Here is a 23,662-nt window from a genome sequence, read left to right as displayed (position 1 = left end):
AGGGCAGGGTGATGGTAATGAAACATTAGATTGGTAGCTTGATTTAGCCTTTTTATAATGAAACATGGGAGTACACATTATACTATGTTTACAAACAAAACATTCAACATCTTGTCAACTGAAACATTAAGTTAAGCTGTCACTGTTTTGGCATATGCCCTTAGGGACTTTTACAATGTGGTTAAGAGTTTATAGATTTTCTGGGGCAAGGCTAAACCTGATTGCTGTGCTTTCAGCACCTGATTTCCAAACTAGTCCCTAGACCCTAAGCTAAACACTACCACTGCAATTTGCATGTCTGTGCCTGTTTTGACACAACAATCAAATTAACGTATCTGAGTTAAATCAGTGAAAGCACTGCTTTCTACCTGCCTTGTGCTAACTCTCAGCTAAACCAGAGGGCATTGCAATCGCCCTCTTGGGTTGGGAGACATTTCATTTTTTACCCCTTAATTAAAATTGTCTTTATTCAATTAAGAATTGTGCCTTTAACACCAAAACCATTTAGGGGTAGGAATAATTATATTAAATGTTTATTTTCAAGCTGGAGAAACGACCCTGACAGCAATGAGTGGGAAAACATGTCTTAATAAATCCTCTTTTGATAAAATGGCTCTGACCATGCAATAAGTAACAGAACAATTGAGCATGACCGGAGATCAAGAGAAACATCTAGAAAGCGAGATCACCGACAAGGACAAAGGAGAGAACATTCTGAGCAATATGGAAAACATTTGTGATAAACTTGCAGAGGAGACAAAGACATGCAAGCAGAAAGAGTTTGAGCGTGATACTGCAGACTACAAGGATCAGAAGGTGTATATCTGGAGGGGAGGATGGAGACAAGCGAATCGGCAAGCTGAAAGGGTAAATGCCAGCCCGGCCAAAATCTTAGAAGGCCACAAATGTGACAATTAACCTGCTCCTTCACCTCTGACTCCAGTGACCAATCCAGAGCTGGAACTTTTTTTGTGGGGAATCCTGATGGATGTTATCGAATATGCCACCCACCCTGCTTCCCCGCAAGAAATGCAAGAGAGGAAAACAACTGAAGTACCCCGACGGAGCAAGACACAGTAATGAACTTGTCCAACAGGTCTATATTTGACACATGCTTATCTGACTTAGGTAAGGGACTATAATGTCTTGACATCAAAGGTCAATGACTTTGACACAGTTATAAAGTTTGTCAGCAGTTTGATATTGACGAGTTCTTTGTTAAATAGGATCGCTCCCTGTCAATCTAAATCCATTGAACGAGACAAGTAACCAGGCAAGACATAGTTCTAATGCTCTTCCCATTGACCAACTCAATGGCCTTGTGGTTAGAGTGTCTGACCTGAGAAAGTTCCATCCATGGCTGAATAATACCTGCAAAAATAAGACCTGATACATCTTGGCACTCAGAATGTAGGAGATATATTGGGGTTAAGGCCCTGTGGTAGACTTGAGTCCTATCCAGGGGCTGTATTTGTACATCAAGCTACCTCACGATACTGAAACAAGGCTACTTAATCTCTTCCCATTGATAACCTGAGTGACAATGAACTTGAGTCTTGTCCTAAAGACATGATAAATGAAAAGATAACTCAGTGATAATGGATTGTACAAAAGACTCCCTCGGGATCCTACTAATCAATCCAAGTCTCCGATCCATATCGAAGTTTTCATATGAAGGGGAAATTACAAAGACAGAATATGAGTGTAGGAAAGTTGACTGCCCAACCCCACCTGTCACATACACATCTCCAAAATTCACCAGAGCTTGATGCCACCTGACAGAGAACATCTCTACCTTTGTTGAACATTGAAAGCCTGGGCTCTCCTCACATACATCAGAGACAATTGATTTTATCACTCTCCTGAAATATGTGGACTGTATACCAGAAAAGTATATTCGGTGCACTTTGATGTTACCAGTCTTTATACTAACATCTCCCACCAGAGCTGCCTAGAGGCCCTCAAGTTCTTCCTCAGCTCTTCTCAGCACCAATTGTATTGTGGACTTGGCTGAACTGGTACTAACCTCTAACTATTTTCTCTTCAGAGGATAATTTTTCTTATAGACCAAAGGGATACCTACTAACTAGGAATGTTGGTGGTGTTGCATCCAGAACATAACCCCTTTCTCCCCAATATTGTCTTCATTCTGAGATATTTAGATGATATTTTCCTTATCTAAACAAGGACCCAGGAAGAATGGTGCCGGAGGGGATGGCTGCTGTTTTATAGGCTCCTAACAAACTGTGTTAGTTTTTCACATTGTTTGCAACATATTTTGTACATAAAGTTGCTGCTACCGTCTCTTATGACCGGAATGAGCTTCTAGATATTAGACCAGAGATTACTTAACTAGAAGTAGTCGTAGATGTTTTCTTTAATGAGTCCAACGCAAAGGATATAAAATGAAATGTGAAGAAAAGACAGCGGGCGGAGATTGGGGTGCCTTGTGAGAATTCGTCGGCGAGTGGGTAACGCGCCTCTATCATCCGTTCTATTGGCCAACGTGTAATCACTGGAGAATAAACTGGATGAGCTTCGTTCGAGACTATCCTACCAACGGGACATTAAAACAGTAATATCTTACGTTTCACTGAATGACGACATGGATAATAAACAGTTGGCTGGGTTTTACGTGCACTGGAAGGACAGAAGAGCTCGGCAAGACGAGGGGTGGTGGCGTGTGTCTGTTTGTCAATAACAGCTGGTGCGCAATGTCTAATATTAAGGAAGTCTTGAGATATTGCTTGCCTGAGGTAGAGTACCTGATGATAAGATGTAGACCATACTATCTACCTATATTTTTCGTAGCGGTCTATTTACAACCATAAACCGATGCTGGCACTAAGACTGCAGTCAATGAACTATTAGGCCGTAAGCATCAAGAAAATTCTCATTCAGAAGTGACGCTCCTAGTGGCTGGGAACTTTAATGCAGGCAAACTTAAATCCGTTTCAGCTAGCATGTCAAATGTGCAACCGGAGGAAAAAAAACCTCTAGACCACTTTTACTCCACACACAGAGACGCATGCAAAGCTCTCCCTCGTCCTCCATTAGGCAAATCTGACCATAATTCTATCCTCCTGATTACTGCATACAAGCTAAAATTAAACAGGAAGTAGTAAGTACCAGTAACTCGCTCAATACGGAAGTGATCAGATGATGCGGATGCTACTCTACAAGACTGTTTTGCCAGCACAGACTACAATATGTTTGATCCAATGGCATTGAGGAGTATACCACCTCAGACGAACCATCAAACAGGTAAAGCTTAAATACAGGACTAAGATGGAATCCTACCTCACCGGCTCTGACGCTCGTCACATGTGGCAGGGCTTACAAAATATTCCTGAATACAAAGTGAAACCCAGCTGTGAGCTGCCAAGTGAGGAGAGCCTACCAGATGGGATACATTTCTTTGATGCTCACTTCGAGGCATGCAACACTGAAAAATGCATGAGAGCACCAGCTGTTCTGGACGACTGTGTGATCACGTTCTCCGCAGCCGATGTGAGCAAGACCTTAAAACAGGTCAACATTCACAAAGCCGTGGAGCAAGACGACTTACCAGGACGTGTACACAGACCCGCGCAGACTAACTGGCAAGGGTCTTCACTGACATTTTCAACTTCTCCCAGACCGAGTCTGTAAAACCTACATGTTTCAAGCAGACCAGCATAGTCCATGTGCCCAAGAACGCCAATGTAACCTGGCTAAATGACCACCGCTATGCCTATCGAGGCAAGCAGCACTGAAGCATGCATCAGAGCACCAGCTGTTCCAGACGACTGTGTGATCTCGCTCTCCGTGGCTGATGTAAGCAAAACCTTTACACAGGTCAACATTCACAAAGTCGCTGGGCCAGATGGATTACCTGGATCTGTACCCAAAGCATATATGCGGACCAACTGGCAGGTGTCTTCACTGACATTTTCAACCTCTCCCTGTCCAAGTCTGTAATACCTACATGTTTAAAACAGACCACCATAGTCCCTGTGCCCAAGAAAGCGAAGGTAACCTCCCTAAATGACTACCGCCCCGTAGCACTCACGTCGGTAGCCATGAAGTGCTTTGAAAGGCTGGTCATGGCTCACATCAACACCATCGTCCCTAAAAACCCTAGACCCACTCCCACCCCAACAGATCCACAGACGACGCAATCTCAATCGCACTCCACACTCCCCTTTCCCAGCTGGACAAAAGGAACACCTAAATGAGAATGCTATTCATTGACTACAGCTCAGCGTTCAACACCATGGTGCCCACATAGCTCATCACTAAGCTTTGGACCATGGGACTAACCACCTCCCTCTGCAACTGGATCATGGACTTCCTGACGGCACGCCCCCAAGTGGTAGGGGTAGCCAACAACACATCTGCAATGCTGATCCTCAAAACAGGGGCCCCTCAGGGGTGCATGCTTAATCCCCTCCTGTACTCCCTGTTCACTCACGATTGCGTTGCCAAGCATGACTCCAACTCCATCATTAAGTTTGTTGACAACACAACGTGGTAAGCCTGATGACCGACAACAATGAGACAGCCTATAGTGAGGAGGTCAGAGACCTGGCAGTGTGGTGCCAGGAGCAAGACAAAGGAGATGATCGTAGACTACTGGAAATGGATGGCCATACACACCCCCATTCACATCGATAGGGCTACAGTGGAGCTCATCGAGAGTTGTCCACATCACCAACCAATTATCATGGTCTAAACACACCAAGAAAGTTGTGACCACGACAAGTCATTTTGTCTTCTCAGCAGACTGGCCAGATCCTACAGCTGCACCATCAAGAGCATCCTGACCAGTTACATCACCGCCTGGTATGGCAACTGCACGGCATCCAACCGTAATGCATTACAGAGTGTAGTGCGTACAGCCCAGTACATCACTGGGGCCAAACTTCCTGTCATCCAGGACCTACAGTACTACTACTGTACGACAAGGTGTTGTCAGAGGAAAGAACAAAAAACTGTTAAAGACCCCAGTCACTCAAGTCATAGACTGTTCTGTCTGCTACCGCACAGCAAGCTGGTATCCACAAGCCATAAAACTGCTGAACAATTCATCAAATGGCCACCCAGGCCTTTTTTTACACTGCTGCTACACTCTGTTTATTAACTATGCTTATTCATTTTACCCCTACCTACGTACAAATTACCTCGACTCACCTGTTTACCTCGACTCACCTGTTTACCTCGACTCACCTGTTTACCTCGACTCACCTGTTTACCTCGACTCACCTGTTTACCTCGACTCACCTGTTTACCTCGACTCACCTGTAACCCGGAACATTGACTCGGTACCGGTATCCCCGATACATAGCCTTATCAGCGTCATTTTATTTTGTTTATTTTAATTAAATGTTTTACTTTAGTTTATTTAGTAAATATTTTCTTCACACTTTTTATTGAACTGCATTTGTTCATTTTGGGCACACGGTAAGGTCTACACCTATTGATTTTGATGCATGTGACAAATACAATTTGATTTTATTTGAACTCTTGGAATTTCATGCCTTTCTAAACTGTATGAATGAGCACTTCAGTTTCACCATTAACTATGACCTTTTCTTGATGTGATGGATCTACAGATCTCTACAGGAAACCTATGGACAGGAACTCTAACCTTAGAAGTGACAGCTTCCATCCACGTCCACTTATTAAAAGTACATTCAGCCATATTAGAAGGGTGAGTATCAGGTATCCTAGCTTTTAAGAGCATTGGGCCTGTAACCAAAAGGTTTCTGGTTCGAATCCCCGAGCCTGTGTAACCGATGTGAAATTAGCTATCTAGTTAGCGGTGGTGCGCGCTAATAGCATTTCAATCGGTGACGTCACTTGATCTGAGACCATGAAGTAGTGGTTCCCCTTGCTCTGCAAGGGCCGAGTCTTTTGTGGCGCGATGGGTAACGATGCTTCGAGGGTGACTGTTGATGTGTGCAGAGGGTCCCTAGTAAGAGCCCGGCGAGGGGACGGATGAAAGCTAAACTGTTACATTACATTGCTGCTGCGGAAAAGGAGGTTAAAAGGGTGAGTGTAACCGGTGTGAAACGGCTAGCTAGTTAGACGTCAATTGCTCTGAGACCTTGAAGTAGTGGTTCCCCTTTGCTCTGCAAGGGCTTTTGTGGAGCGATGGGTAATGATGCTTCCTGGGTGACTGTTGATGTGTGCAGAGGGACTTATTGATTTGTTGCCACGTATTGCTTTGAAAGGGAAAGGGGGGTACCAAGTAAGTTGTACAACTGAAATATATGTAACCCAGCCACTCTGAATCAGAGAGTTGCGGGAGGCTGCCATAAGGGGAACAGAGGGTTAACTGCCTTGCTCAGGGGTATAAAACATATTTTTACTTTGTCAGCTCTGGGATTCAATCCAGCAACCTTTCAGTTACTGGCCCAATGCTCTAATTCAGTGAGCACTGCCCCTATATGTAGGACCTTGCACCCCCACCTGGAATATGGACCAAAGGGTCGAAACATTGTAACAATAAATTCACCTGTGAGCATTAACAGCCGGCACTTTCCTTTGTATTTTCAGTAAAAAACAACAGAACCCTCCAGGAAATCTAGAAGACCAAGAAGACAAAGAAGCCTGCTTTCCTGGAATTCCAGTCTCGAAGAGCATTCATTGATTCAGATGCCGTTAAATAGCAAGTGAGGCCCAGTAAAATCTTGGAGACATACCCTTGTTTCCAGGAAATGTATAATTTAAAGAGAAGTCACACATTTACATGATGTTATCAGCTACTGTCAAAGGCTGGTTTGACAACAGCAAAGGCCTCATTCAGTCCATTGTGGCCAGTGCTGCAGCTGGGAGCTGGCAGCTTTATAGTGGCATCAGCCCTTTGAGCCAGAGATTTGATAAGTTTGGGCATGAGTTCGCATCAGGCATTTAGAAACAGGCTGCAGTGTTCAGAATTTAGTTGGGTTATAATTGAAGTAGATACGCCAGGTAGCCTGGAGTGTCCTTCAACAGTGGTGACAATACTCCCAAATTGTGCTCAGTAAAGAGGCTTGAGCTGTAACTAATTTGCGAGACGTGAGATGGGAAGACGGCGCCCTGAGGTGGGACAAAGAAGAAAATTCCCTTTTTCTAACGGAGGAAATTTCACATGGAAGTTCTCCTGTTCAAAATTGTTATAAAAATATATATGTTTTCAGGGAAAATAATTTTTGGATACATGTTTTATTATAGTTAGTTTCAGGCCTGAGGGGTTTTAGGAGGATCGATGGAAAGCCTTGCATTCTAAACTACTGTTCTGTGGCGTCATGAAAGAGCCATGAGGTCTCCAATTACTCTGGATGAAGGTAAGGCGAAATATATCAATCATTTCTCAATAGCTTGATTCAATACTGTGACTTGAGGTTTCCATGATCATGATATTTTTTGTTAGTAACAGGTGAAAAAGACCATAGCCGTCTTGAAAGCTTCCGACACTGTTGATTGCACCACCCAAGAAGATGGGGGAAGTGACATCACACCGTCAAGCCATTGGATATCAACCGGTCCATTCATAAGGTAGTTCATATTTTGCAATAAGGGACTTCTACATACATACATACATACATACATACATACATACATACATACATACATACATACATACATACATACATACATACATACATACATACATACATACATACATACATACATACATACATACATACATACATACATACATACATACATACATACATACATACATACATACATACATACATACATACATACATACATACATACATACATACATACATACATACATACATACATACATACATACATACATACATACATACATACATACATACATACATACATACATACATACATACATACATACATACATACATACATACATACATACATACATACATACATACATACATACATACATACATACATACATACATACATACATACATACATACATACATACATACATACATACATACATACATACATACATACATACATACATACATACATACATACATACATACATACATACATACATACATACATACATACATACATACATACATACATACATACATACATACATACATACATACATACATACATACATACATACATACATACATACATACATACATACATACATACATACATACATACATACATACATACATACATACATACATACATACATACATACATACATACATACATACATACATACATACATACATACAGTGGGGCAAAAAATTATTTAGTCAGCCACCATTTGTGCAAGTTCTCCCACTTAAAAAGATGAGAGAGGCCTGTAATTTTCATCATAGGTACACTTCAACTATGACAGACAAAATGAGGAAAAAAAACAACAGAAAATCACATTGTAGGATTTTTTATGAATTTATTATTATTATTTCTTTATTATTTATGTCTGCTCGACTTATTCACAACATAGTGATTATCACAGACTATACAGGCATTTCTAATTGTTTCTTTTGTTTGTTTGTTGTAAAGCTGTCAGGACCTGGTTACGAACCTGGGTCACCGGAGTGAGAAACAGTCACTTAACCAACTGAGCCACGAATAGTCAGCAGAACCCAGAAGATGAGGCAGACACAGCAGTACTTAAGACGGTGTATTTAATAAAGTAAAAAAGTCCTATAATACAAAAAATGGCAAATCCAAAAGGTGGTAGGTATAGCACAAAAGGCCTCAAAAGATACTCAAAAATAAAAACAGAAATCCACAAGAGCATCCACTGGAAACGACAAGAATACACAGAACACTAGGGCTGGGTTCTAACATACAAACACAGAGCACAGAACTGAGGGAAACAAAGGGTTTAAATACAATCAGGGGAAACGAGGCACAGGTGCAATTAATAATGGGGAACAAGGGAAAAAACACAAGGTCAAAAAGCACAATGGGGACATCTACTGACCAAAACCCGGAACAACCCTGGCCAAATCCTGACAGAACCCCCCCCCTAGGAACGGCTCCTGACGTTCTTACCAGCTCTCTCAGGGTGGAGGGCCCTGAACTGACGAATGAGGTCAGGGTCCAGGATGTCTTTGGCAGGAACCCAGGAGCGCTCCTCAGGACCGTAGCCTTCCCAGTCCACCAGATACTGCCAGGACCGCTGCACCCGGCGGGAATCCAGTATCCGATGGACGGTATAAGCCGGCTGGCCTCCAATGACACGAGGCGGAGGTCTGTCTGCCGGGACAAGGGGAGAAAAAACAACAGGTTTTAACAATGAAATGTGAAATGTGGGATTAATCTTAAGGGATCTGGGTAAGTGTAGGCGATAAGATACTGGGTTAACTCTCCTGGCAACCTTGAAGGGACCGATGTATTTTTGGGACAGCTTGCGAGACTCCACCCGTAGAGGTAAGTCTCTAGTGGAGAGCCAGACTCTCTGGCCGGGGCGCAGGGTAGGCCCGGGACGGCGACGTCTGTTGGCTTGTTGTTGGTACCTCTGTGAGGAACGCGTAAGATTAAGACGGGTCTTCTTCCACATAAGCCGACAGCGTCTGACGAACTTCAAGGCTGAAGGCACTCTGACTTCTGCCTCCTGGTCCGGGAACAATGGAGGAGCATAGCCAAACTGACACTCGTGCGGGGACATACCAGTGGAGGAGGAGCGCAAGGTGTTGTGCGCGTATTCGGCCCAAACAATAAAGGATGACCATGTGGACGGGTTGTCACGAGTCATACATCGGAGGGTGGTTTCCAGCTCTTGATTCATCCTCTCTGTTTGGCCGTTGGACTCCGGATGGTACCCTGAAGATAGACTGGCAGAAGCCCCCATGAGTTGGCAGAAGGCCTTCCAAAACCTTGAGGCGAACTGGGGACCTCTGTCAGAAACCACATCTTGAGGAATGCCGAAGACTCGGAACACATGATTAATTACCAACTCAGCCGTTTCCTTGGCAGAAGGTAACTTAGTCAGAGGGACAAACCTGGCCGCCTTAGAAAACCTGTCGATTATGACTAGGATAGTAGTATTGCCATGGGATGGAGGAAGTCCAGTAATAAAGTCCAATGAGATATGGGACCAGGGTCTGTGGGGAACAGGTAAAGGGTGAAGGAGTCCTTGAGGGCGGAGGTGAGAAGATTTGCCCTGGCAGCACACGGGACAGGCATTGACGAAAGTGGCAACGTCTTCTCTTATGGTAGGCCACCAGAACTTACGCTGGATGAACTCCAAGGTGCGACCTACGCCTGGGTGACAGGTGAGGCGAGAGGAGTGCCCCCACAGAAGGACCTGAGTCCTCACTGCCGTGGGGACAAACAACCGGTTGGCAGGACCTCCTTTCGGGTCCGGTTCGCTAGCTTGAGCACGTCTCACGGTATCCTCAACTTGCCACGAGATCGGAGCCACAATCTTAGCAGCAGGAAGGACAGGCATGTCCGTGTCATCTCGAATGGCAGGAGCGTAGACTCGGGACAGGGCATCCGGTTTGAGATTCTTCGACCCGGGCCGATAGGTGAGGATAAACTGGAATCGATTGAAGAAAAGAGACCATCTAGCTTGTCTAGAGTTCAACCGCTTCGCCTGCTGGATATACTCCAGATTTTTGTGGTCCGTAAGCACTTGAAACGGGTGAGAAGCCCCCTCGAGCCAGTGTCTCCATTCCTTCAATGCCATCTTAACCGCTAGGAGTTCACGATCCCCCACATCGTAGTTCCTCTCAGTCGGGGTAAGCCGGTGTGAGAAGAAAGCGCACGGATGAAGCTTCTTGTCTTCACCCTCTGAGACAGGACAGCTCCAACACCAACCTCTGATGCGTCTACCTCCACTACAAATGGTTCATCCGTAGTCGGTAGTATCAGGATGGGAGCAGAGAGAACGCGCTGCTTGAGTCCTTGGAAGGCCGTCTCAGCTTCTTTTCCCCACAAAAACCTTGCATTGCCACCCTTGGTTAAAGCTGAGAGAGGGGCTGCCACCAAGCTGAAGTTCTTGATGAACTTGCGGTAAAAGTTTGTGAAGCCCAGGAAACGCTGAACTTCCTTAACGGATTTGGGGGTGGGCCAATCCGCTACCGCCCCTACCTTCCTGGGGTCCATTTGGACTCGACCGGGTTCCACTACAAATCCCAGGAATTGTACTCGGGATGAATGGAATTCACATTTTTCCGGCTTAACGTACAGATGGCTGTCCAGGAGGCGTTTGAGTACTTGTCTGACATGCTTAGTGTGTTCTTGAAGGGAGCTCGAAAAGATGAGGATGTCATCCAAGTAAACGAACACAAATATGTTAAGCATATCCCTAAGCACATCGTTTATGAGCGCTTGGAACACCGCTGGGGCGTTGGTCAGGCCGAAGGGCATCACCAAGTATTCATAGTGACCAGTAGGCGTGTTGAAAGCGGTCTTCCACTCGTCACCAGGTCTGATCCGCACAAGATGGTATGCGTTCCGCAGGTCAAGCTTAGTGAAAACAACTGCTTCCTGGAGCAGCTCGAAGGCTGTGGCCATAAGGGGTAGCGGGTAACGGTTACGGACGGTTATGGCATTGAGTCCCCGGTAGTCGATGCAAGGACGTAATCCACCGTCTTTCTTGGCCACAAAGAAAAACCCTGCTCCCGCCGGGGAGGTGGATGGACGCATGAGGCCTGCTTCCAGAGCGTCCTTGATGTAGGTATCCATAGCAGCTCGTTCGGGTGGAGATAGGGAAAAGATCCGACCCCTGGGGGGACAAGTGCCCGGAAACAGGTCGATGGGGCAATCGTAAGATCTATGGGGTGGTAGCATGGTGGCCCTCTGTTTGCTAAACACCAGTTTGAGGTCATGGTAACACTCGGGAACTCGGGTCAGGTCGATGGATTCTAAAGACTCGGGAGTAGAACTCGGGGAATTCTGGAAAATACAAGTAGCTTGGCACGTAGGACCCCACTGCTTGATAGTGCCCACAGACCAGTCGATGTGAGGGTTATGGCTGTGAAGCCAGGGGTATCCAAGGACGAGAGGGAACTCGGAACAGGAGATCAAATGAAAGTTCATCAATTCCTGGTGTTGTGAAACTGAAAGTCGCAAGGAGGTAGTGACATGAGTGACAAGTCCAGATCCCAAAGGGCTTCCATCCAATGTAGTGACCCTCATGGGTTCACTTAGAGGTTCAGAGGGAACGCCATTCTCCTTCGCCCAGACACCATCCATGAAGTTACCTGCGGCTCCAGAGTCTACCAAGGCTTGAAGGTGAAGCTTGTGGTTGTCCCAGGAGAGGGTGACTGGAATGAGCAGACGGGAGTTGGACGGATGGGAGGAGGTTATGTTTCCCGTTACAGTTCCCCCCGGTCTGTACGGGACAGAGCGTTTCCCTGGAGCCCGGGACACGTGGAACGGAAATGGCCCGATTTGCCGCAATATAGACAGCGTCGCTCCCTCATCCGGCGGTCTCTCTCAGCCTGGGAGATGCGTCCAATCTGCATGGTTTTCGATGGAGCCAGCGAGGATAAAGGTGGGGACTCGGAGCTGGGACTGATAGGGGCTAGAGGTCTACGGTTGAGTTCTCTCTCTCTCAGACGCTGGTCAATGCGTGAGGCCAACTTGATCAGGGACTCGAGATTGTCCGGTGGTTCCCGAGTGGCTAGTTCATCTTGGATAGTGTCGGAAAGGCCTTTCAGAAAGCACACCGTGAGCGCCTCGTTGTTCCAGCCACTCGCTGCTGCCACCGTGCGGAACTGGATGGCATAGTCCGTCACGCTGCGCCAACCTTGGTGGAGAGTCAGGAGCTGTTTGGCTGAGTCAGAACCACTGCTTGGGCCTTGAAACACTCGTTTGAATTCCTCAGCAAAGGCAGAGTAGCTGGCACAGCAGGAACTATGGGCATCCCACACAGCAGTAGCCCAGGCCAGGGCTTTTTCCGACAGCAGGGTGATGATATAAGCGATCTTAGACCGGTCGGTGGGAAACGACGAGGGTTGTAGCTCAAAGGAGAGAGAACATTGGGTGAGAAACCCTTTACAAGCACTTGGATCACCTGAGAACCGTTGGGGAGGTGGAAGACGAGGTTCAGCCAGGGGGTTAACTGCCATGGGTACGTGAATCTGAGGTACTGGGACGGGAACTGTTGCCGGGGTAAGACGATCAGATATTTGCTTAATGGAAGTCAGCATCTCCGACAGAAGATGAGAATGTCTAGCCATTAAGGCCTCTTGCTGAACCAGGGCGGCTTCGTGGCGTTGGACAGTCTCCTGGTGGTGGGACAGCATGGCAAAAAGGTCCTAGGAACTGGCTGCCTCTGGGTTCATTTTTGGCTCTGTGTTTCTGTCAGGACCTGGTTACGAACCTGGGTCTCCGGAGTGAGAAACAGTCACTTAACCAACTGAGCCACGAATAGTCAGCAGAACCCAGAAGATGAGGCAGACACAGCAGTACTTAAGACGGTGTATTTAATAAAGTAAAAAAGTCCTATAATACAAAAAATGGCAAATCCAAAAGGTGGTAGGTATAGCACAAAAGGCCTCAAAAGATACTCAAAAATAAAAACAGAAATCCACAAGAGCATCCACTGGAAACGACAAGAATACACAGAACACTAGGGCTGGGTGCTAACATACAAACACAGAGCACAGAACTGAGGGAAACAAAGGGTTTAAATACAATCAGGGGAAACGAGGCACAGGTGCAATTAATAATGGGGAACAAGGGAAAAAACACAAGGTCAAAAAGCACAATGGGGACATCTACTGACCAAAACCCGGAACAACCCTGGCCAAATCCTGACAAAAGCTTTGTCAAATGTGTATATGGTGTCAGAAGGCTCCTGTCTAGCTTTGCAGTGCACAGGCTGAATTCAAAATGCTATAGCTATAATAAAAAGATCATGTCAAGGAAATTGTTTATTCATGTGCGTCTTTTCTAAAGCTTTTTTATTCGCAATGACTTTGTTTAAAACTGATATATTAACACTTAAGATTGTTTTTATTATTTTGAGACATGAGAAATATACAATTGTCTCTATTTGTGACTTACTATTGTGCAATGAAACTAAACCTCTGCTTATGTAATAGCCTCGCTATTGTTATTATATTTTGTCAATTTTTTATTAAATGTTTTACTTAACTCTATTTTTTTTAACTGCGTTGTTGGCTTGTAAAGTAAGCATTTCGCGTGTGACATATGACATATGACATGATTTTGGAATGGGAGAAGATCATGTGGTCTGATGAGACAAGTCAAGCACAATTTGCATAGTTTAGACTAGTTTTTAGTAGTTCTTACTAGTTTTTACTAGTTTTTACTAGTTCTTTCTCAACAACTAGATATTTCTATTTGCCCACGCCATTGGCGTTTTTTTTGTTGCTTAATTAAATCAAATGTTTCCCCAGCCATGGATTTTCTGCAGTGCAGAACCGTACCACCTGCCATGAAGTCTCTAAAATAAGTGAATTTGTCCAAAACGTATGACTCCTAGATACAAAAATGCATACATTTCTAAGCGTCAAAACAGACGTATGTTGAATCATATAAAACATTTGATCTTAAATCCAGAATTGGAGTATAGCGCCAAACTACAGGTTTTAGCTTCACTGTCCAAATCAATATGTAGGTTTGTGTAAAAGTGTGTTAATAAGTTAAGAATTTGTGTGGCAGTGTTGAGTGTGTAAGGCAATCGGATCTTGTCACGCCCTGGCCATAGAGAGGCTTTTATTCTCTATTTTGTTTAGGCCAGGGTGTTACTAGGGTGGGCATTCTATGTTAATTTTCTATGTTTTGTATTTCTTTGTTGTTTGGCCGGGTGTGGTTCTCAGAGGCAGCTGTCTATCATTGTCTCTGATTGAGAAGCATACTTAGGTAGCATTTTCCCACATGGGTTTTGTGAGTAGTTATTTTCTGTGTTGTGCGTCTAAACCAGACAGAACTGTTTCGGGAACTGACCTGGGAATTATTGTCTGAATAACTGCCAGCTAAGGGCTGTTCTTAGGCCCGAGGCAAAACCAAGGGCTGGAAAAACAAACTTTAGAAAGGTGTTGTTCTTTGATGGCCTTATTGATTTTATAAAACAGTTACCAACATATTCAAACATTAACGACATGTTTTCATAAAATGTTTTTTGGAGGATTCATTTAATTTAATCCTTTCAAAATCCAAAATAGTTTGGGCCAAAGCCTGTCGTTAGTTCTGAGATTGTGAATTTGCTAGCCAAATGGGCTGATCGTTAGTTCTGAGATTCTGAATTTGTTGCCAAAAGGGCTGATCGTTAGTTCTGAGATTCTGAATTTGCTAGCCAAATGGGCTGGTCGTTAGTTCTGAGATTCTGAAGTTGCTATCCAAATGGGCTGGTCGTTAGTTCTGAGATTCTGAAGTTGCTAGCCAAATGGGCTGGTCGTTCATTCTATCCATTCAATTGGTCACTATGCTAAACATTGTCACGAAGCTATGCAGGCTATACACTTTTATTTTGCTAGCTAGCCAACTAAAGCTAGCACACAATCAAAATGATAGCCTAGTAGCATGGGGAGGCATTGTATTTTTCCATGGGAGATGAAGTTGACTGGGCTGTGGGATGGTGGATGTGCATTGTTAAATCTAATGGAATTGTTCAATTCAAGGGCTTTATTGGCATAGGAAATGTGTTAACATTGCCAAAGCAAGTGAGGTAGATAATATATAAAGAGAATATATAAAGTGAAATAAACAATAAAAATTAACAGTAGACATTACGCATACAGAAGTTTCAAAATAATAAAGACATTACAAATGTCATATTTTATATATATACAGTGTTTTAACAATGTACACATGGTAAGGGACACAAGATAAAATAAATAAGCATAGATATGGGTTGTATTTACAATGGTGTGTGTTCTTCACTGGTTGCCCTTTTCTCGTGGCAACAGGTCACACATCTTGCTGCTGTGATGGCACACTGTGGAATTTCACCCAGTAGATATGGGAGTTTATCAAAATTGGATTTGTTTTCGAATTCTTTGTGGATCTGTGTAATCTGAGGGAAATATGTCTCTCTAATATGGTCATACATTGGGCAGGAGGTTAGGAAGTGCAGCTCAGTTTCCACCTCATTTTGTGGGCAGTGAGCACATAGCCTGTCTTCTCTTGAGAGCCATGTCTGCCTACGGCGGCCTTTCTCAATAGCAAGGCTATGCTCACTGAGTCTGTACATAGTTAAAGCTTTCCTTAATTTTGGGTCAGTCACAGTGGTCAGGTATTCTGCCGCTGTGTACTCTCTGTGGAGGGCCAAATAGCATTATAGTTTGCTCTGATTTTTTGTTAATTCTTTCCAATGTGTCAAGTAATTATCTTTTTGTTTTCTCATGATTTGGTTGGGTCTAATTGTGCTGCTGTCCTGGGGCTCTGTAGGGTGTGTTTCTGTCTCTGTCTCCCTCTCTCTCTCTCTCTCTCTCTCTCTCTCTCTCTCTCTCCCTCTCTCAATTCAATTTAATGAGCTTTATTGACATGGGAATCATGTTTAAATTGCCAAAGTAAGTGAAATAGATAATAAACAAAGGTGAATTAAACTTTACATTTTTGTTACAGTGCAAATTACACTCACAAAAGCTCCAAAAGAATAGACATTTCAAATGTCATATTATGTCTCCCTCTCTCTCTCTCTCTCTCTCTCTTTCTCTATCACTCTCTCTCTCTCTGTCATATTATGTCTACATACAGTGTTGTAGCGATGTGCAAATAGGTGAAGTACAAAAGGGAAAAAAAAAATGTTTTCTCTCCCTCTCAATCTCCCTCTCTGTCTCTCTCTCTCTCCTAGGAGATTGGACACTTATATTACAATGACTGAAAAGGCTTCTTAAAGAACGTCCTGTATCCCACTGAAATTTCAAACAGCCTTGAACTTCACCACTGGCTGTCTGCCAGCTCCCCTGGCAGCTTACTGCAGTTCCACTGTGTAGCAGAGACAGAGAGAGAGGGAGAGAGACACAGAGAGGGAGAGAGAAAGAGAGAGAATTCACAAAATGGGACAAACACCAAATTGAGACCCTGCATGCAAAATTCAGCAAATCCAGAAAATAGCCGTTAAATTCTACAACCATCTAAAAGGAAGCGATTCCCAAACATTCCATAACAAAGCCATCAACTACAGAGAGATGAATATGGAGAAGAGTCCCCTAAGCAAGCTGGTCCTGGGTCTCTGTTCACAAACACAAACAGATCCCACAGAGCCCCAGGACAGCAACACAATTAGACCCAACCAAATCATGAGAAAACAAAAAGATAATTACTTACCACATTGGAAAGAAGGAACAAAAAAAATGAGAAAACTAGAATGGTATTTGGCCCTAAACAGACAGTACACAATGTCAGAATACCTGACCAATGTGACTCACCAACACTTGAGAGGTTTGGAAAGCTTTAACAAATGTACAGACTCAGTGAGCATAGCCTTGCTACTGAGAAAGGCCGCCACAGGCAGACCTGGCTATCAAGAGAAGACAGGCTACGTGCACACTGCCCACAAAACAAGGTGGAAACTGAGCTGCACTTCCTAACCTCCTGCCAAATGTATGACCATATTAGAGACACGTACTTCCCTCAGATTATGTAGAACCACAAAGAATTCAAAAACATACCCAATTTCGATAACCTCCTACATCCGCCTTTCCTTCCAGTTCTCTGCTGCCAGTGACTGGAACGAATTGCAAAAATCGCTGAAGCTGGAGACTTATATTTCCCTCACTAACTTTAAACATCAGCTATCTGAGGAGCTAACCGATCACTGCAGCTGTACATAGCCCATCTGTAAATAGCCCACCCAATCTACCTACCTCATCCCCATATTGTTTTTGTTTACTTTGCTGCTCTTTTGCACAACAGTACCACTACTTACACACCATCATCTGCTCATCATCATCTGCTCATCTATCACTGCAGTGTCAATCTGCTAAATTGTAATTACTTTGCTACTACGGCCTATTTATTGCCTTACCACCTCATGCCATTTGCACACACTGTATATAGACTTTATTTATTCTATTGTGTTATTGACAGTACTCTTGTTTACTCCATGTGTAACTCTGTGTTGTTGTTGTTTGTGTCGCACTGCTTTGCTTTATCTTGGCCAGGTCGCAGTTGTAAATGAGAACTTATTCTCAACTAGTTTACCTGGTTAAATAAAGGTGAAATATATATATATTTCCAAGCCACCGCCCTATGGGACTCCCAATCACAGCCAGATACACCTTGGATTTAAACCAGGGTGTAACGGCGTTCTTCGTTTGTTGAAAGAGAGTCGGACCGAAATGCAGCGTGTTGGTTACTCATGTCTTTAATGAAGAAAAAATGAAACTATACATGAAATAACTAATAAATACAAAACAACAAAACGGAACGTGAAACCTATTACAGCCTGACTGGTGAACACTACACAGAGACAGGAACAATCACCCACAAAATACAAAGTGAAACCCAGGCTACCTAAATACGGTTCCCAATCAGAGACAACGAGAATCACCTGACTCTGATTGAGAACCGCCTCAGGCAGCCAAACCTATGCAACACCCCTACTCAGCCGCAATCCCAATAACTACAAAACCCCAACACGAAATACAACAACATAAACCCATGTCACACCCTGGCCTGACCAACTAATTAACGAACACACAAAATACTAAGACCAAGGCGTGACACGGGGACTGTAGTGATGCCTCTTGCACTGAGATTCAGTTCCTTAGACTGGTTCGCCACTCAGAAACCTTTGTGAGTGTAACGTTTACTGTTCATTTTGTATGGTTTATTTCACCTGCTTTGGCAATGTTAACATACAGTACGCTTTCCATGCCAATAAAGCCCTTAAATCAAATTGATATTGAATTGAAAGAGGCAGAGACAGCAAGAGAGGTGGAAGGGGTAGAGATAGAGAGCGATGGAGAGCGAGAGATGATGGAAGGGTTTGAAAGAAACACACAGAGAGAGAGAGAGAGAGAGAGAGAGAGGCGGGGGAGTGTTGGAGAGAGAAAGTGGTGGAGACCTAGAGCGAGGATGGGAAAGCAGCGAAAGATGGGAGAAGTGGAGAGAAAAGACAGAGAAGAGGATGAAGAGATGGTAAGAGGTAGAAGAGAAAGTGAGATGGAAGGGCTGGAGTGATAGAAGTCTGGAACCAACAGGACCCTGAACAATGTTTACCCCAAAGGATACCACTGCTAAATAGTTAGTTAATAAATGGTTCACCTAATAGCTATCCGGACTGCATCGACCATTATTGCACTAACTCATTTGACTCGTCACATACTGCTACTGCTGCTGCTACTGTTTGTTATCTGTTACTTAATGCCAGCACTATTGGAGAAAGGGGTTATAAAAGTCAATGTGCAGGGGTATGAGTTAATAACATGGCTATATACATGGGGTATCAGTACCATGTTGATGTGCAGGGGTATGAGTTAATAACATGGCTATATACATGGGGTATCAGTACCATGTTGATGTGCAGGGGTATGAGATAATAACATGGCTATATACATGGGGTATCAGTACCATGTTGATGTGCAGGGGTATGAGTTAATAACATGGCTATATACATGGGGTATCAGTACCATGTTGATGTGCAGGGGTACGAGTTAATAACATGGCTATATACATGGGGTATTAGTACCATGTTGATGTGCAGGGGTACGAGTTAATAACATGGCTATATACATGGGGTATCAGTACCATGTTGATGTGCAGGGATATGAGTTAATAACATGGCTATATACATGGGGTATTAGTACCATGTTGATGTGCAGGGGTATGAGATAATAACATGGCTATATACACGTGGTATCAGTACCATGTCGATGTGCAGGGGTATGAGATAATAACATGGCTATATACACGGGGTATCAGTACCATGTTGATGTGCAGGGGTACGAGTTAATAACATGGCTATATACATGGGGTATCAGTACCATGTTGATGTGCAGGGGTATGAGTTAATAACATGGCTATATACATGGGGTATCAGTACCATGTTGATGTGCAGGGGTATGAGTTAATAACATGGCTATATACATGGGGTATCAGTACCATGTTGATGTGTAGGGGTACAAGTTAATAACATGGCTATATACATGGGGTATCATTACCATGTTGATGTGCAGGGGTATGAGATTTATTTTTATTTATTTTATTTTACCTTTATTTAACCAGGCAAGTCATTTAATAACAAATTCTTATTTTCAATGACGGCCTGGGAACAGTGGGTTAACTGCCTGTTCAGGGGCAGAACGACAGATTTGTAATTTGTCAGTTCGGGGGTTTGAACTAGTAACCTTCCGTTTACTAGTCCAACGCTCTAACCACTAGGCTACCACTAGATAATAACATGGCTATATACATGGGGTATCAGTACCATGTTGATGTGCAGGGGTATGAGATAATAACATGGCTATATACATGGGGTATCAGTACCATGTTGATGTGCAGGGGTATGAGTTAATAACATGGCTATATACATGGGGTATCAGTACCATGTTGATGTGCAGGGTTAGGAGTTAATAACATGGCTATATACATGGGGTATCAGTACCATGTTGATGTGCAGGGGTATGAGTTAATAACATGGGGTATCAGTACCATGTTGATGTGCAGGGATACGAGATAATAACATGGCTATATACATGGGGTATCAGTACCATGTTGATGTGCAGGGGTACGAGTTAATAACATGGCTATATACATGGGGTATCAGTACCATGTTGATGTGCAGGGGTATGAGTTAATAACATTGCTATATACATGGGGTATCAGTACCATGTTGATGTGCAGGGGTATGAGTTAATAACATGGGGTATCAGTACCATGTTGATGTGCAGGGATATGAGTTAATAACATGGCTATATACATGGGGTATCAGTACCATGTTGATGTGTAGGGGTACAAGTTAATAACATGGCTATATACATGGGGTATCATTACCATGTTGATGTGTAGGGGTACAAGTTAATAACATGGCTATATACATGGGGTATCATTACCATGTTGATGTGCAGGGGTATGAGATTTATTTTTATTTATTTTATTTTACCTTTATTTAACCAGGCAAGTCATTTAATAACAAATTCTTATTTTCAATGACGGCCTGGGACCAGTGGGTTAACTGCCTGTTCAGGGGCAGAACGACAGATTTGTAATTTGTCAGTTCGGGGGTTTGAACTAGTAACCTTCCGTTTACTAGTCCAACGCTCTAACCACTAGGCTACCACTAGATAATAACATGGCTATATACATGGGGTATCAGTACCATGTTGATGTGCAGGGGTATGAGATAATAACATGGCTATATACATGGGGTATCAGTACCATGTTGATGTGCAGGGGTATGAGTTAATAACATGGCTATATACATGGGGTATCAGTACCATGTTGATGTGCAGGGTTAGGAGTTAATAACATGGCTATATACATGGGGTATCAGTACCATGTTGATGTGCAGGGGTATGAGTTAATAACATGGGGTATCAGTACCATGTTGATGTGCAGGGATATGAGTTAATAACATGGCTATATACATGGGGTATCAGTACCATGTTGATGTGCAGGGATACGAGATAATAACATGGCTATATACATGGGGTATCAGTACCATGTTGATGTGCAGGGGTACGAGTTAATAACATGGCTATATACATGGGGTATCAGTACCATGTTGATGTGCAGGGGTATGAGTTAATAACATTGCTATATACATGGGGTATCAGTACCATGTTGATGTGCAGGGGTATGAGTTAATAACATGGGGTATCAGTACCATGTTGATGTGCAGGGATATGAGTTAATAACATGGCTATATACATGGGGTATCAGTACCATGTTGATGTGTAGGGGTACAAGTTAATAACATGGCTATATACATGGGGTATCATTACCATGTTGATGTGCAGGGGTATGAGATTTATTTTTATTTATTTTATTTTACCTTTATTTAACCAGGCAAGTCATTTAATAACAAATTCTTATTTTCAATGACGGCCTGGGAACAGTGGGTTAACTGCCTGTTCAGGGGCAGAACGACAGATTTGTAATTTGTCAGTTCGGGGGTTTGAACTAGTAACCTTCCGTTTACTAGTCCAACGCTCTAACCACTAGGCTACCACTAGATAATAACATGGCTATATACATGGGGTATCAGTACCATGTTGATGTGCAGGGGTATGAGTTAATAACATGGCTATATACATGGGGTATCAGTACCATGTTGATGTGCAGGGGAATGAGATAATAACATGGCTATATACATGGGATATAGGTACCATGTTGATGTGCAGGGGTATGAGTTAATAACATGGCTATATACATGGGGTATCAGTACCATGTTGATGTGCAGGGGTATGAGATAATAACATGGCTATATACATGGGGTATCAGTACCATGTTGATGTGCAGGGGTATGAGTTAATAACATGGCTATATACATGGGGTATCAGTACCATGTTGATGTGCAGGGGAATGAGTTAATAACATGGCTATATACATGGGGTATCATTACCATGTTGATGTGCAGGGGTATGAGATTTATTTTTATTTATTTTATTTTACCTTTATTTAACCAGGCAAGTCAGTTAAGAACAATTTCTTATTTTCAATGACGGCCTGGGAACAGTGGGTTAACTGCCTGTTCAGGGGCAGAACGACAGATTTGTAATTTGTCAGTTCGGGGGTTTGAACTCGTAACCTTCCGTTTACTAGTCCAACGCTCTAACCACTAGGCTACCACTAGATAATAACATGGCTATATACATGGGGTATTAGTACCATGTTGATGTGCAGGGGTATGAGTTAATAACATGGCTATATACATGGGGTATCAGTACCATGTTGATGTGCAGGGGTATGCGTTAATAACATGGCTATATACATGGGGTATCAGTACCATGTTGATGTGCAGGGGTATGAGTTAATAACATGGCTATATACATGGGGTATCAGTACCATGTTGATGTGCAGCGGTATGAGATAATAACATGGCTATATACATGGGGTATCAGTACCATGTTGACGTGCAGGGGTATGAGTTAATAACATGGCTATATACATGGGGTATCAGTACCATGTTGATGTGCAGGGGAATGAGATAATAACATGCCTATATACATGGGGTATAGGTACCATGTTGATGTGCAGGGGTATGAGTTAATAACATGGCTATATACATGGGGTATCAGTACCATGTTGATGTGCAGCGGTATGAGATAATAACATGGCTATATACATGGGGTATCAGTACCATGTTGATGTGCAGCGGTATGAGATAATTACATGGCTATATACAGGGGGTATCAGTACCATGTTGATGTGCAGGGGTATGAGTTAATAACATGGCTATATACATGGGGTATCAGTACCATGTTGATGTGCAGGGGTACGAGATAATAACATGCCTATATACATGGGGTATTAGCCAAAACGGTTCTACCTGGAAGAGTGATTTCCAAAGGAATATCCTAGGAGGACAGCTTGAAGAACAATAATTGGTTCTAGATAGCAACTTTTATTCTAAGGGTTAGGTTATAGGTACATATCTACCTCAATTACTTCGTATCCCTACACATCAACTCGGTACTGAAACCCTGTGTATATAACCATGTCATTACCTGGTACTCTGTGGAAATAGCCATGTTACTACCTGGTTCTCTGTGTTTATAGTCATGTTATTAACTGGGACTCCCTGTATAAAGCCATGTTATTACCTGGTACTCCCTGTATATAGCCATGTTAT

The sequence above is a fragment of the Oncorhynchus masou genome, chromosome 31 (assembly GCF_036934945.1).
Source record: "Oncorhynchus masou masou isolate Uvic2021 chromosome 31, UVic_Omas_1.1, whole genome shotgun sequence".
Classification (NCBI taxonomy): Eukaryota; Metazoa; Chordata; class Actinopteri; order Salmoniformes; family Salmonidae; genus Oncorhynchus; species Oncorhynchus masou.
This window is presented reverse-complemented; position numbering follows the sequence as displayed.